This window comes from Phalangium opilio, unplaced genomic scaffold, assembly GCF_054372755.1.
Source record: "Phalangium opilio isolate 3A_F unplaced genomic scaffold, DU_Popi_V2 ptg000101l_1, whole genome shotgun sequence".
Taxonomy (NCBI): Eukaryota; Metazoa; Arthropoda; class Arachnida; order Opiliones; family Phalangiidae; genus Phalangium; species Phalangium opilio.
This window is the reverse complement of record NW_028324204.1, coordinates 10,476,457-10,491,692: the sequence shown is the minus strand read 5'-3', so window position 1 is coordinate 10,491,692 and position 15,236 is coordinate 10,476,457. Positions and strand designations below refer to the sequence as shown.

General features: G+C 46.5%; 2 non-coding genes across 2 annotated transcripts; both read right to left on the bottom strand.

Annotated features, from left to right (window-relative positions):
* Window positions 1-359: 359 nt before the first annotated feature.
* TRNAE-CUC (transfer RNA glutamic acid (anticodon CUC)) lies at window positions 360-432 on the bottom strand. The gene has a single exon. It is a non-coding gene; the product is annotated as a tRNA-Glu (tRNA).
* Window positions 433-2,858: 2,426 nt separating this feature from the next.
* On the bottom strand, window positions 2,859-2,931 carry TRNAE-CUC (transfer RNA glutamic acid (anticodon CUC)). The gene has a single exon. It is a non-coding gene; the product is annotated as a tRNA-Glu (tRNA).
* Between the last annotated feature and the right edge of the window lie 12,305 nt (window positions 2,932-15,236).

The window sequence follows — 15,236 nt, the reverse complement described above, 5'->3', positions numbered from 1 at the left end:
AAATGGTTATCACGTATTATGGAAAAAGTTTGACTTTTCACGCTACATCTGACACCTCACAACACCGCTCCCGGATGGGCTCGAACCACCAACCTTTCGATTAACAGCCGAACGCGCTAACCATTGAGCCACGGAAGCTCAGAAATTAAATGGTTGTCACGTATTGTGGAAAAGTTTTGACATTTTACGTTACATCTGAGACGTCACAACACCGCTCCCGGGAGGGCTCGAACCACCAACCTTTCGGTTAACAGCTGAACGCGCTGACCATTGCGCCACTGAAGCCCAAAAATTAAATTTTCGTCAGGTATTGAGGTAAAACTTTGACTTTTTACTTCACATCCGAGACCTCACAACACCGCTCCCGGATGGGCTCGAACCACCAACCTTTCGATTGAGAGCCGAACGCGCTAACCATTGTGCCACGGAAGCTCAGAAATTAAATGATTGTCACGTATTTTGGAAAAGTTTTGACTTTTTACGCTACATCTGAGACCCCACAACACCTCTTCCGGGCGTGCTCGAACCACCAACCTTTCGATTAACAGCTGAACGCGCTAACCATTGCGCCACGGAAGCCCAAAAGTTAAATGTTCGTCTGGTGTTGTGGAAAAACTCTGACATTTTACGTTACATCTGAGACGTCACAACACCGCTCCCAGGAGTGCTCGAACCACCAACCTTTCGGTTAACAGCTGAACGCGCTGACCATTGCGCCACTGAAGCCCAAAAATTAAATGGTCGTCAGGTATTGTGGAAAAACTTTGACTTTCTACGTTACATTTGAGATCACACAACACCGCTCCCTGGTGGGCTTGAACCACCAACCTATTGGTTAACAGCCGAACGCGCTAACCATTGCGCCACGGAAGCCCAAAAGTTAAATACTCGTCAGGTATTGTGTAAAAACCTTGACTTCTTACGTCACATCTGAGACCTCACAACACCGCTCCCGGATGGGCTCGAACCACCAACCTATTGGTTAACAGCCGAACGCGCTAACCATTGCGCCACGGAAGCCCAAAAGTTTAATGCTCGTCAGGTATTGTGTAAAAACCTTGACTTTTTACGTCACATCTGAGACCTCACAACACCGCTCCCGGATGGGCTCGAACCACCAACCTATTGGTTAACAGCCGAACGCGCTAAACGTTGCGCCACGGAAGCCCAAAAGTTAAATGCTCGTCAGGTATTGTGTAAAAACCTTGACTTTTTACGTCACATCTGAGACCTCACAACACCGCTCCCGGATGGGCTCGAACCACCAACCTATTGGTTAACAGCCGAACGCGCTAAACATTGCGCCACGGAAGCCCAAATGTTAAATGCTCGTCAGGTATTGTGTAAAAACCTTGACTTTTTACGTCACATCTGAGACCTCACAACACCGCTCCCGGATGGGCTCGAACCACCAACCTATTGGTTAACAGCCGAACGCGCTAACCATTGCGCCACGGAAGCCCAAAAGTTAAATGCTCGTCAGGTATTGTGTAAAAACCTTGATTTTTTACGTCAAATCTGAGACCTCACAACACCGCTCCCGGATGGGGTCGAACCACCAACCTATTGGTTAACAGCCGAACGCGCTAACCATTGCGCCACGGAAGCCCAAAAATTAAATGGTCGTCATTTATTGTGCAAATACTTTGGCTTTCTACGTTACATTTGAGATCCCACAACACCGCTCCCGGGTGGGCTCGAACCACCAACCTATTGGTTAACAGCCGAACGCGCTAACCATTGAGCCACGGAAGCTCAGAAATTAAATGGTTGTCAGGTATTGTGGAAAAACTTTGACTTTTTACGTCACATCTGAGACCTCACAACACCGCTCCCGGATGGGCTCGAACCACCAACCTATTGGTTAACAGCCGAACGTGCTAACCATTGCGCCACGGAAGCCCAAAAATTAAATGGTCGTCAGGTATTGTGGAAAAACTTTGACTTTCTACGTTACATTTGAGATCACACAACACCGCTCCCTGGTGGGCTTGAACCACCAACCTATTGGTTAACAGCCGAACGCGCTAACCATTGCGCCACGGAAGCCCAAAAATTAAATGGTCGTCAGGTATTGTGGAAAAACTTTGGCTTTCTACGTTACATTTGAGATCACACAACACCGCTCCCGGGTGGGCTCGAACCACCAACCTATTGGTTAACAGCTGAACGCGCTAACCATTGAGCCACTGAGGCCCAAAAATTAAATGGTCGTCAGGTATTGTGGAAAAACTTTGACTTTCTACGTTACATTTGAGATCACACAACACCGCTCCCTGGTGGGCTTGAACCACCAACCTATTGGTTAACAGCCGAACGCGCTAACCATTGAGCCACGGAAGCTCAGAAAATAAATGGTTATCACGTATTATGGAAAAAGTTTGACTTTTCACGCTACATCTGAGACCTCACAACACCGCTCCCGGATGGGCTCGAACCACCAACCTTTCGATTAACAGCCGAACGCGCTAACCATTGAGCCACGGAAGCTCAGAAATTAAATGGTTGTCACGTATTGTGGAAAAGTTTTGACTTTTTACGCTACATCTGAGACCACACAATACCTCTTCCGGGCGGGCTCGAACCACCAACCTTTCGATTAACAGCTGAACGCGCTAGCCATTGCGCCACGGAAGCCCAAAAATTAAATGTTCGTCAGGTGTTGTGGAAAAACTCTGACATTTTACGTTACATCTGAGACGTCACAACACCGCTCCCGGGAGGGCTCGAACCACCAACCTTTCGGTTAACAGCTGAACGCGCTGACCATTGCGCCACTGAAGCCCAAAAATTAAATTTTCGTCAGGTATTGAGGTAAAACTTTGACTTTTTACTTCACATCCGAGACCTCACAACACCGCTCCCGGATGGGCTCGAACCACCAACCTTTCGATTGAGAGCCGAACGCGCTAACCATTGAGCCACGGAAGCTCAGAAATTAAATGGTTGTCACGTATTTTGGAAAAGTTTTGACTTTTTACGCTACATCTGAGACCCCACAACACCTCTTCCGGGCGTGCTCGAACCACCAACCTTTCGATTAACAGCTGAACGCGCTAACCATTGCGCCACGGAAGCCCAAAAGTTAAATGTTCGTCTGGTGTTGTGGAAAAACTCTGACATTTTACGTTACATCTGAGACGTCACAACACCGCTCCCGGGAGTGCTCGAACCACCAACCTTTCGGTTAACAGCTGAACGCGCTGACCATTGCGCCACTGAAGCCCAAAAATTAAATTTTCGTCAGGTATTGAGGTAAAACCTTGACTTTTTACTTCTCATCTGAGACCTCACAACACCGCTCCCGGATGGGCTCGAACCACCAACCTTTCGGTTAACAGCCGAACGCGCTAACCATTCGCCACGGACGCCCAAAAATTAAATGGTCGTCAGGTATTGTGGAAAAACTTTGACTTTCTACGTTACATTTGAGATCGCACAACACCGCTCCCTGGTGGGCTTGAACCACCAACCTATTGGTTAACAGCCGAACGCGCTAACCATTGCGCCACGGAAGCCCAAAAATTAAATGGTCGTCAGGTATTGTGGAAAAACTTTGGCTTTCTACGTTACATTTGAGATCACACAACACCGCTCCCGGGTGGGCTCGAACCACCAACCTATTGGTTAACAGCTGAACGCGCTAACCATTGAGCCACTGAGGCCCAAAAATTAAATGGTCGTCAGGTATTGTGGAAAAACTTTGACTTTCTACGTTACATTTGAGATCACACAACACCGCTCCCTGGTGGGCTTGAACCACCAACCTATTGGTTAACAGCCGAACGCGCTAACCATTGAGCCACGGAAGCTCAGAAAATAAATGGTTATCACGTATTATGGAAAAAGTTTGACTTTTCACGCTACATCTGAGACCTCACAACACCGCTCCCGGATGGGCTCGAACCACCAACCTTTCGATTAACAGCCGAACGCGCTAACCATTGAGCCACGGAAGCTCAGAAATTAAATGGTTGTCACGTATTGTGGAAAAGTTTTGACTTTTTACGCTACATCTGAGACCACACAATACCTCTTCCGGGCGGGCTCGAACCACCAACCTTTCGATTAACAGCTGAACGCGCTAGCCATTGCGCCACGGAAGCCCAAAAATTAAATGTTCGTCAGGTGTTGTGGAAAAACTCTGACATTTTACGTTACATCTGAGACGTCACAACACCGCTCCCGGGAGGGCTCGAACCACCAACCTTTCGGTTAACAGCTGAACGCGCTGACCATTGCGCCACTGAAGCCCAAAAATTAAATTTTCGTCAGGTATTGAGGTAAAACTTTGACTTTTTACTTCACATCCGAGACCTCACAACACCGCTCCCGGATGGGCTCGAACCACCAACCTTTCGATTGAGAGCCGAACGCGCTAACTATTGAGCCACGGAAGCTCAGAAATTAAATGGTTGTCACGTATTTTGGAAAAGTTTTGACTTTTTACGCTACATCTGAGACCCCACAACACCTCTTCCGGGCGTGCTCGAACCACCAACCTTTCGATTAACAGCTGAACGCGCTAACCATTGCGCCACGGAAGCCCAAAAGTTAAATGTTCGTCTGGTGTTGTGGAAAAACTCTGACATTTTACGTTACATCTGAGACGTCACAACACCGCTCCCGGGAGTGCTCGAACCACCAACCTTTCGGTTAACAGCTGAACGCGCTGACCATTGCGCCACTGAAGCCCAAAAATTAAATTTTCGTCAGGTATTGAGGTAAAACCTTGACTTTTTACTTCTCATCTGAGACCTCACAACACCGCTCCCGGATGGGCTCGAACCACCAACCTTTCGGTTAACAGCCGAACGCGCTAACCATTCGCCACGGACGCCCAAAAATTAAATGGTCGTCAGGTATTGTGGAAAAACTTTGGCTATTTACGTTACATTTGAGATCCAAAAACACCGCTCCCGGGTGGGCTCGAACCACCAACCTATTGGTTAACAGCCGAACGCGCTAACCATTGAGCCACGGAAGATCAGAAATTAAATGGTTGTCACGTATTATGGAAAAAGTTTGACTTTTCACGCTACATCTGAGACCCCACAACACCTCTTCCGGGTGGGCTCAAACCACCAACCTTTCGATTAAGAGCTGGACGCGCTAATTACTGCGCCACGGAAGCCCAAAAATTAAATGTTCGTCAGGTATTGTGGAAAAACTCTGACATTTTACGTAACATCTGAGACGTCACAACACCGCTCCCGGATGGGCTCGAACCACCAACCTTTCGGTTAACAGCCGAACGCGCTAGCCATTGCGCCACGGACGCCCAAAAATTAAATGGTTGTCAGGTATTGTTGAAAAGTTACGACTTTTCACGCTACATCTGAGACCCCACAAATCCTCTCTCGTTTGGGCTCGAACCACCAACCTTTCGGTTAACAGCTGAACGCACTAACCATTGCGCCACGGAAGCCCAAAAATTAAATGGTCGTCAGGTATTGTGGAAAAACTCTGACATTTTACGTTACATCTGAGACGTCACAACACCGCTGCCGGGAGGGCTCGAACCACCAACCTTTCGGTTAACAGCTGAACGCGCTGACCATTGCGCCACTGAAGCCCAAAAATTAAATGCTCGTCAGGTATTGTGGAAAAACTCTGACATTTTACGTTACATCTGAGACGTCACAACACCGCTGCCGGGAGGGCTCGAACCACCAACCTTTCGGTTAACAGCTGAACGCGCTGACCATTGCGCCACTGAAGCCCAAAAATTAAATTTTCGTCAGGTATTGAGGTAAAACTTTGACTTTTTACTTCACATCCTAGACCTCACAACACCGCTCCCGGATGGGCTAGAACCTCCAACCTATTGGTTAACAGCCGAACGCGCTAACCATTGAGCCACGGAAGCTCAGAAATTAAATGGTTGTCAGGTATTGTTGAAAAGTTACGACTTTTCAAGCTACATCTGAGACCCCACAAAACCTCTCTCGTTTGGGCTCGAACCACCAACCTTTCGGTTAACAGCTGAACGCGCTGACCATTGCGCCACTGAAGCCCAAAAATTAAATGTTCGTCAGGTATTGTGGAAAAACTCCGACATTTTACGTTACATCTGAGACGTCACAACACTTCTCCCGGATGGGCTCGAACCACCAACCTATTGGTTAATAGCCGAACGCGCTAACCATTGCGCCACTGAAGCCCAAAAATTAAATTTTCGTCAGGTATTGAGGTAAAACTTTGACTTTTTACTGCACATCTGAGGCCTCACAACACCGCTCCCGGATGGGCTCGAACCACCAACCTTTCGGTTAACAGCCGAACGCGCTAACCATTGCGCCACGGACGCCCAAATAAAATGGTCGTCAGGTATTGCGGAAAAACTTTGGCTATTTACGTTACATTTGAGATCCAAAAACACCGCTCCCGGGTGGGCTCGAACCACCAAGCTATTGGTTAACAGCCGAACGCGCTAACCATTGAGCCACGAAAGATCAGAAAATAAATGGTTATCACGTATTATGGAAAAAGTTTGACTTTTCACGCTTCATCTGAGACCTCACAACACCTCTACCGGGTGGGCTCGAACCACCAACCTATTGGTTAACAGCTGAACACGCTAATCATTGCGCCACGGAAGCCCAAAAATTAAATGGTCGTCAGGTATTGTGGAAAAACTTTGGCTATTTACGTTACATTTGAGATCCAAAAACACCGCTCCCGGATGGGCTAGAACCTCCAACCTATTGGTTAACAGCCGAACGCGCTAACCATTGAGCCACGGAAGCTCAGAAATTAAATGGTTGTCAGGTATTGTTGAAAAGTTACGACTTTTCACGCTACATCTGAGACCCCACAAAACCTCTCTCGTTTGGGCTCGAACCACCAACCTTTCGGTTAACAACTGAACGCGCTGACCATTGCGCCACTGAAGCCCAAAAATTAAATGTTCGTCAGGTATTGTGGAAAAACTCTGACATTTTACGTTACATCTGAGACGTCACAACACTTCTCCCGGATGGGCTCGAACCACCAACCTATTGGTTAATAGCCGAACGCGCTAACCATTGCGCCACTGAAGCCTAAAAATTAAATGGTCGTCAGGTATTGTGGAAAAACTTTTGCTATTTACGTTACATTTGAGATCCAAAAACACCGCTCCCGGGTGGGCTCGAACCACCAACCTATTGGTTAACAGCCGAACGCGCTAACCATTGAGCCACGAAAGCTCAGAAAATAAATGGTTGTCACGTATTGTGGAAAAGTTTTGACTTTTTACGTTACATATGAGACCCAACAACACCTCTCCCGGGTGGGCTCGAACCACCAACCTTTCGATAAACAGCTGAACGCGCTAACCATTGCGCCACGCAAGCCCAAAAATAAAATGTTCGTCAGGTATTGTGGAAAAACTCTGACATTTTACGTTACATCTGAGACGTCACAACACTTCTCCCGGATAGGCTCGAACCACCAACCAATTGGTTAACAGCCGAACGCGCTAACCATTGAGCCACAGAAGCTCAGAAATTAAACGGTTGTTAGGTTTTGTGGATAAGTTATGACTTTTTACGTTACATCTGAGACCCTACAACACCTCTCCCAAGTGGGCTCGAACCACCATCCTTTCGGTTAACAGCCGAACGCGCTAACCATTGCGCCAAAGAAGCCCAAAAATTAAATGGTTGTCACGTATTGTGGAAAAGTTTTGACATTTAACGCTACATCTGAGACCCCACAACACCTCTTCCGGGTGGGCTCGAACCACCAACCTTTCGATTAAGAGCTGGACGCGCTAATTACTGCGCCACGGAAGCCCAAAAATTAAATGTTCGTCAGGTATTGCGGAAAAACTCTGACATTTTACGTAACATCTGAGACGTCACAACACCGCTCCCGGATGGGCTAGAACCACCAACCTATTGGTTAACAGCCGAACGCGCTAGCCATTGCGCCACGGACGCCCAAAAATTAAATGGTTGTCAGGTATTGTTGAAAAGTTACGACTTTTCACGCTACATCTGAGACCCCACAAATCCTCTCTCGTTTGGTCTCGAACCACCAACCTTTCGGTTAACAGCTGAACGCACTAACCATTGCGCCACGGAAGCCCAAAAATTAAATGGTCGTCAGGTATTGTAGAAAAACTTTGGCATTTGTAGAACGTTACATTTGAGATCCAAAAACACCGCTCCCGGGTGGGCTCGAACCACCAACCTATTGGTTAACAGCCGAACGCGCTAACCATTGAGCCACGAAAGCTCAGAAAATAAATGTTCGTCAGGTATTGTGGAAAAACTCTGACATTTTACGTTACATCTGAGACGTCACAACACTTCTCCCGGATAGGCTCGAACCACCAACCAATTGGTTAACAGCCGAACGCGCTAACCATTGAGCCACAGAAGCTCAGAAATTAAATGTTCGTCAGGTATTGAGGTAAAACTTTGACTTTTTACTTCACATCTGAGGCCTCACAACACCGCTCCCGGATGGGCTCGAACCACCAACCTTTCGGTTAACAGCCGAACGCGCTAACCATTGCGCCACGGACGCCCAAAAAAAATGGTTGTCAGGTATTGCGGAAAAACTTTGGCTATTTACGTTACATTTGAGATCCAAAAACACCGCTCCCGGGTGGGCTCGAACCACCAAGCTATTGGTTAACAGCCGAACGCGCTAACCATTGAGCCACGAAAGATCAGAAAATAAATGGTTATCACGTATTATGGAAAAAGTTTGACTTTTCACGCTTCATCTGAGACCTCACAACACCTCTCCCGGGTGGGCTCGAATACCAACCTTTCGATTAACAGCTGAACGCGCTAACCATTGCGCCACGGAAGCCCAAAAATTAAATGCTCGTCAGGTATTGTGGAAAAACTCTGACATTTTACGTTACATCTGAGACGTCACAACACCGCTCCCGGGAGGGCTCGAACCACCAACCTTTCGGTTAACAGCTGAACGCGCTGACCATTGCGCCACTGAAGCCCAAAAATTAAATTTTCGTCAGGTATTGAGGTAAAACCTTGTCTTTTTACTTCACATCTGAGACCTCACAACACCGCTCCCGGATGGGCTCGAACCACCAACCTTTCGGTTAACAGCCGAACGCGCTAACCATTCGCCACGGACGCCCAAAAATTAAATGGTCGTCAGGTATTGTGGAAAAACTTTGGCTATTTACGTTACATTTGAGATCCAAAAACACCGCTCCCGGGTGGGCTCGAACCACCAACCTATTGGTTAACAGCCGAACGCGCTAACTATTGAGCCACGGAAGATCAGAAATTAAATGGTTGTCACGTATTGTGGAAAAGTTTTGACTTTTAACGCTACATCTGAGACCCCACAACACCTCTTCCGGGTGGGCTCGAACCACCAACCTTTCGATTAAGTGCTCGACGCGCTAATTATTGCGCCACGGAAGGCCAAAAATTAAATGTTCGTCAGGTATTGTGGAAAAACTCTGACATTTTACCAGGGGTAAATAACGAAAGGAGTTAGAGACGCTAGCTTCCGTAGTGTAGAATACAGTAGGACCTTGAAACGTCATAGAATTTGTAACTAACGTAGTGCCATCTTTGGAACAGTATTGTATATAAGACCAGAACCTTAAAAGTTTTGCCTTAAAATCTCGCGCCGCAAGGTATTCTGGGTAAAGTAAAATGGCGGGTGTCGATGTTGAGAAGTCATCTCATAAAGCAACCCAATATAATTATTATATTCAATCGCGAGTAAACAGCGATTTAAAGAAGAAAGATAAGTCAACAATTTGCAATTTGAAGCCGGGGAAATCCTCAAAATGTGATCAAACTTTTTTTGCCGTAAGTGCGCGGTTACAGAGACGGCCCAGTGAGCCAAGGCTTAGTGATTTTTCCGAGTCAGTGCCAGTGGAACTGTGGGATCAGGATCATCGACTGTATCTGTGACTAAAGAAATTAAAACAACTAAAACTGTCTAGAAGGATGCAAAAACGACATTTAATTCCATTTCATTATCGATAAAGGAATTTACCAACTTTAAGATTGCATGATTCTAATTCAAGTGCACCTTAATGAATAAACTTTACTCTAAGCCTAATTGTCACTGAGTCGTAAGCAGACGAACACTAGCAGACGAACACTTGCAGACGAAAACTAGCAGACGAAAATTAGCAGACAGGAGAAAATCGATATCCCAGCATGACTTTCGAAACTTTGCTGCCACGCTATTGGTTGGAAAATATCATACTTATTTTGAATTATAGACGGCGCGACCGAGGCGTTTTCTCTTTTCTGTGTCTACGTTTGAAAGTCCCAATGTATTCTACACTACGGAAGCTAGCGTCTCTAACTCCTTTCGTTATTTACCCCTGATTTTACGTAACATCTGAGACGTCACAACACCGCTCCCGGATGGGCTCGAACCACCAACCTTTCGGTTAACAGCCAAACGCGCTAGCCATTGCGCCACGGACGCCCAAAAATTAAATGGTTGTCAGGTTTTGTTGAAAAGTTACGACTTTTCACGCTACATCTGAGACCCCACAAAACCTCTCTTTTGGGCTCGAACCACCAACCTTTCGGTTAACAGCTGAACGCGCTAACCATTGCGCCACGGAAGCCCAAAAATTAAATGGTCGTCAGGTATTGTGGAAAAACTTTGGCTATTTACGTTACATTTGAGATCCAAAAACACCGCTCCCGGGTGGGCTCGAACCACCAAGCTATTGGTTAACAGCCGAACGCGCTAACCATTGAGCCACGAAAGATCAGAAAATAAATGGTTATCACGTATTATGGAAAAAGTTTGACTTTTCACGCTACATCTGAGACCTCACAACACCTCTCCCGGGTGGGCTCGAACCACCAACCTTTCGATTAACAGCTGAACGCGCTAACCATTGCGCCACGGAGGCCCAAAAAATAAATGCTCGTCAGGTATTGAGGTAAAACTTTGACTTTTTACTTCACATCCGAGACCTCACAACACCGCTCCCGGATGGGCTCGAACCACCAACCCTTCGATTAACAGCCGAACGCGCTAACCATTGAGCCACGGAAGCTCAGAACTTAAATGGTTGTCACGTATTGTGGAAAAGTTTTGACTTTTTACGCTACATCTGAGACCCCACATCACCTCTTCCGGGTGGGCTCGAACCACCAACCTTTCGATTAACAGCTGAACGCGCTAACCATTGCGCCACGGAAGCCCAAAAAATAAACGTTCGTCAGGTATTGTGGAAAAGCTCTGACATTTTACGTTACATCTGAGACATCACAACACCGCTCCCGGATGGGCTAGAACCACCAACCTATTGGTTAAAAGCCGAACGCGCTAACCATTGAGCCACGGAAGCTCAGAAATTAAATGGTTGTCAGGTATTGTTGAAAAGTTACGACTTTTCACGCTACAACTGAGACCCCACAAAACCTCTCTCGTTTGGGCTCGAACCACCAACCTTTCGGTTAACAGCTGAACGCGCTGACCATTGCGCCACTGAAGCCCAAAAATTAAATGTTCGTCAGGTATTGTGGAAAAACTTTGGCTATTTACGTTACATTTGAGATCCAAAAACACCGCTCCCGGGTGGGCTCGAACCACCAAGCTATTGGTTAACAGCCGAACGCGCTAACCATTGAGCCACGAAAGATCAGAAAATAAATGGTTATCACGTATTATGGAAAAAGTTTGACTTTTCACGCTACATCTGAGACCTCACAACACCTCTCCCGGGTGGGCTCGAACCACCAAGCTATTGGTTAACAGCCGAACGCGCTAACCATTGAGCCACGAAAGATCAGAAAATAAATGGTTATCACGTATTATGGAAAAAGTTTGACTTTTCACGCTACATCTGAGACCTCACAACACCTCTCCCGGGTGGGCTCGAACCACCAACCTTTCGATTAACAGCTGAACGCGCTAACCATTGCGCCACGGAGGCCCAAAAAATAAATGCTCGTCAGGTATTGAGGTAAAACTTTGACTTTTTACTTCACATCCGAGACCTCACAACACCGCTCCCGGATGGGCTCGAACCACCAACCTATTGGTTAAAAGCCGAACGCGCTAACCATTGAGCCACGGAAGCTCAGAAATTAAATGGTTGTCAGGTATTGTTGAAAAGTTACGACTTTTCACGCTACATCTGAGACCCCACAAAACCTCTCTCGTTTGGGCTCGAACCACCAACCTTTCGGTTAACAGCTGAACGCGCTGACCATTGCGCCACTGAAGCCCAAAAATTAAATGTTCGTCAGGTATTGTGGAAAAACTCTGACATTTTACGTTACATCTGAGACGTCACAACACTTCTCCCGGATGGGCTCGAACCACCAACCTATTGGTTAATAGCCGAACGCGCTAACCATTGCGCCACTGAAGCCCAAAAATTAAATTTTTGTCAGGTATTGAGGTAAAACTTTGACTTTTTACTTCACATCTGAGGCCTCACAACACCGCTCCCGGATGGGCTCGAACCACCAACCTTTCGGTTAACAGCCGAATGCGCTAACCATTCGCCACGGACGCCCAAAAATTAAATGATCGTCAGGTATTGTGGAAAAACTTTGGCTATTTACGTTACATTTGAGATCCAAAAACACCGCTCCCGGGTGGGCTCGAACCACCAACCTATTGGTTAACAGCCGAACGCGCTAACCATTGAGCCACGAAAGCTCAGAAAATAAATGGTTGTCACGTATTGTGGAAAAGTTTTGACTTTTTACGCTACATATGAGACCCAACAACACCTCTCCCGGGTGGGCTCGAACCACCAACCTTTCGATTAACAGCTGAACGCGCTAACCATTGCGCCACGCAAGCCCAAAAATTAAATGTTCGTCAGGTATTGTGGAAAAACTCTGACATTTTACGTTACATCTGAGACGTCACAACACTTCTCCCGGATGGGCTCGAACCACCAACCTATTGGTTAATAGCCGAAAGCGCTAACCATTGCGCCACTGAAGCCCAAAAATTAAATTTTCGTCAGGTATTGAGGTAAAACTTTGACTTTTTACTTCACATCTGAGGCCTCACAACACCGCTCCCGGATGGGCTCGAACCACCAACCTTTCGGTTAACAGCCGAATGCGCTAACCATTCGCCACGGACGCCCGAAAATTAAATGGTCGTCAGGTATTGTGGAAAAACTTTGGCTATTTACGTTACATTTGAGATCCAAAAACACCGCTCCCGGGTGGGCTCGAACCACCAACCTATTGGTTAACAGCCGAACGCGCTAACCATTGAGCCACGAAAGCTCAGAAAATAAATGGTTGTCACGTATTGTGGAAAAGTTTTGACTTTTTACGCTACATATGAGACCCAACAACACCTCTCCCGGGTGGGCTCGAACCACCAACCTTTCGATTAACAGCTGAACGCGCTAACCATTGCGCCACGCAAGCCCAAAAATTAAATGTTCGTCAGGTATTGTGGAAAAATTCTGACATTTTACGTTACATCTGAGACGTCACAACACTTCTCTCGGATAGGCTCGAACCACCAACCAATTGGTTAACAGCCGAACGCGCTAACCATTGAGCCACAGAAGCTCAGAAATTAAATGGTTGTTAGGTTTTGTGAATAAGTGTGACATTATGCTTTGTATTATTAGTAGGCCAGTTTATGAACAGCCCCATATTAGCTTAATGTCTATTATTTATCTAATCTCTCGTGTATAAAAAGGCCCCCTCTCTGTGTTAAAAATTCAGTCTATCCCGGACCTCGATCATGTATAAATCATTGTAAATAAAACCATAGTTTTAAAGTATCAACTCCTGTGTAGTCGTACAAACACACAACATGGTGTCAGAAGTTCGTTAATGTGGTATTTAGTCGCGCGATATCACGGTTAGCTTTAATTCGTTAATCAGTAATCGACTAGATTTGCGGTCTACCTCGACACGGTAAATGCAGAACGCCGCAGCCTTTCAAGTGCAACCGCCTTGCCAATTCAACTTTTCGAATTCCAATGAGTGGCCCCGATGGAGGAGGAGGTTCGAGAGATTCAGATCCGCGTCCGGTCTTAGTTCCAAGACAGGAGAGGAACAAGTCAACGCGTTAATATACATGATGGGCGACAAAGCTGATGACGTATTCTTGTCATTTACGTTTGCCACCGATGCAGAGAAGTCTGACTTCAATGTCGTTATGAATAAATTCGAAGGACATTTCATTCTCCGGAGGAACGTTATCTACGAGCGAGCAACCTTCAACTCACGAGTTCAGCAAGATGGCGAACCGGTAGAAGAGTTTATCACCGCGTGTCGAGCCCAGATTGAGAAATGTGCCTACGGAACTCTCCAAGACGAATTGCTGAGAGACCGAATAGTAGTCGGGGTGCGAGACAAAGCCCTGTCGGAAAAAATGCAATTAGACGGAAACCTTACACTGGAGAAAGCGATCTCAACTGCCCGCCATGCCGAAGAAGTTCGCCGACAACAACAAGAATTAAACGCAGGAAGTTATAAAAACGGAACTCCGGCTGTTGTCGAAAAGCTTGGCTCTCAAAACACCTCTCAGACGAAGGAGAACAGGCGACCAAGAGCAACTCATCCTTCAAGACCAATTCAACGCGATCAAAAGGTTACTTCAGATACCTGCAAGAAATGCGGAATGTTCGAGAAACACAATCGAGAGCGATGCCCATCATATAGAGCAGTTTGCAGGAAGTGTAAGAAGATTGGCCGCTACGAGCGTGTGTGTCAAAGGTCAACCACCAACTACAATCGTGAGGTCACATCGCAAATGATCTCTGTGGATGATGATGACTCAACGCCAATGGATACGTTCTTGGGAAAAGTCAGCAGCGACGAGATACAAGATCGTTGGATGGTAAACATTAGGATTAATGCAAAACAAGTTCAATTCAAGATAGATACCGGCGCGGACGTTTGCGTATTACCAGACTCGCTGTACAAGGCGAAATTTCAAGACTTAGCACTGAATAAATCTGACCGACGTCTCTTTGGACCAGGGAAGACCTTGATTAACTGCAAAGGTTTCATTGAAGCCTACCTGTCAAGTAGAGATACCACCATCCATGACAAGGTCTATGTCATCGACCAATTGCAAGTTCCACTTCTAAGCCTCAGAGCAAGTGAAGACCTGAAAATAGTTCAAAGAATCGATGAGCTGCAACTCACGGAGACGAGTATAAGACCAAAGGACCATTATCCTCAACTATTTACCGGCTTAGGACGAGTCAAACGAAGCTACAAACTGAAGCTGAAACCAAACGCAGTACCGTATGCAGTGACGACTCCACGTCGAGTTGCGAT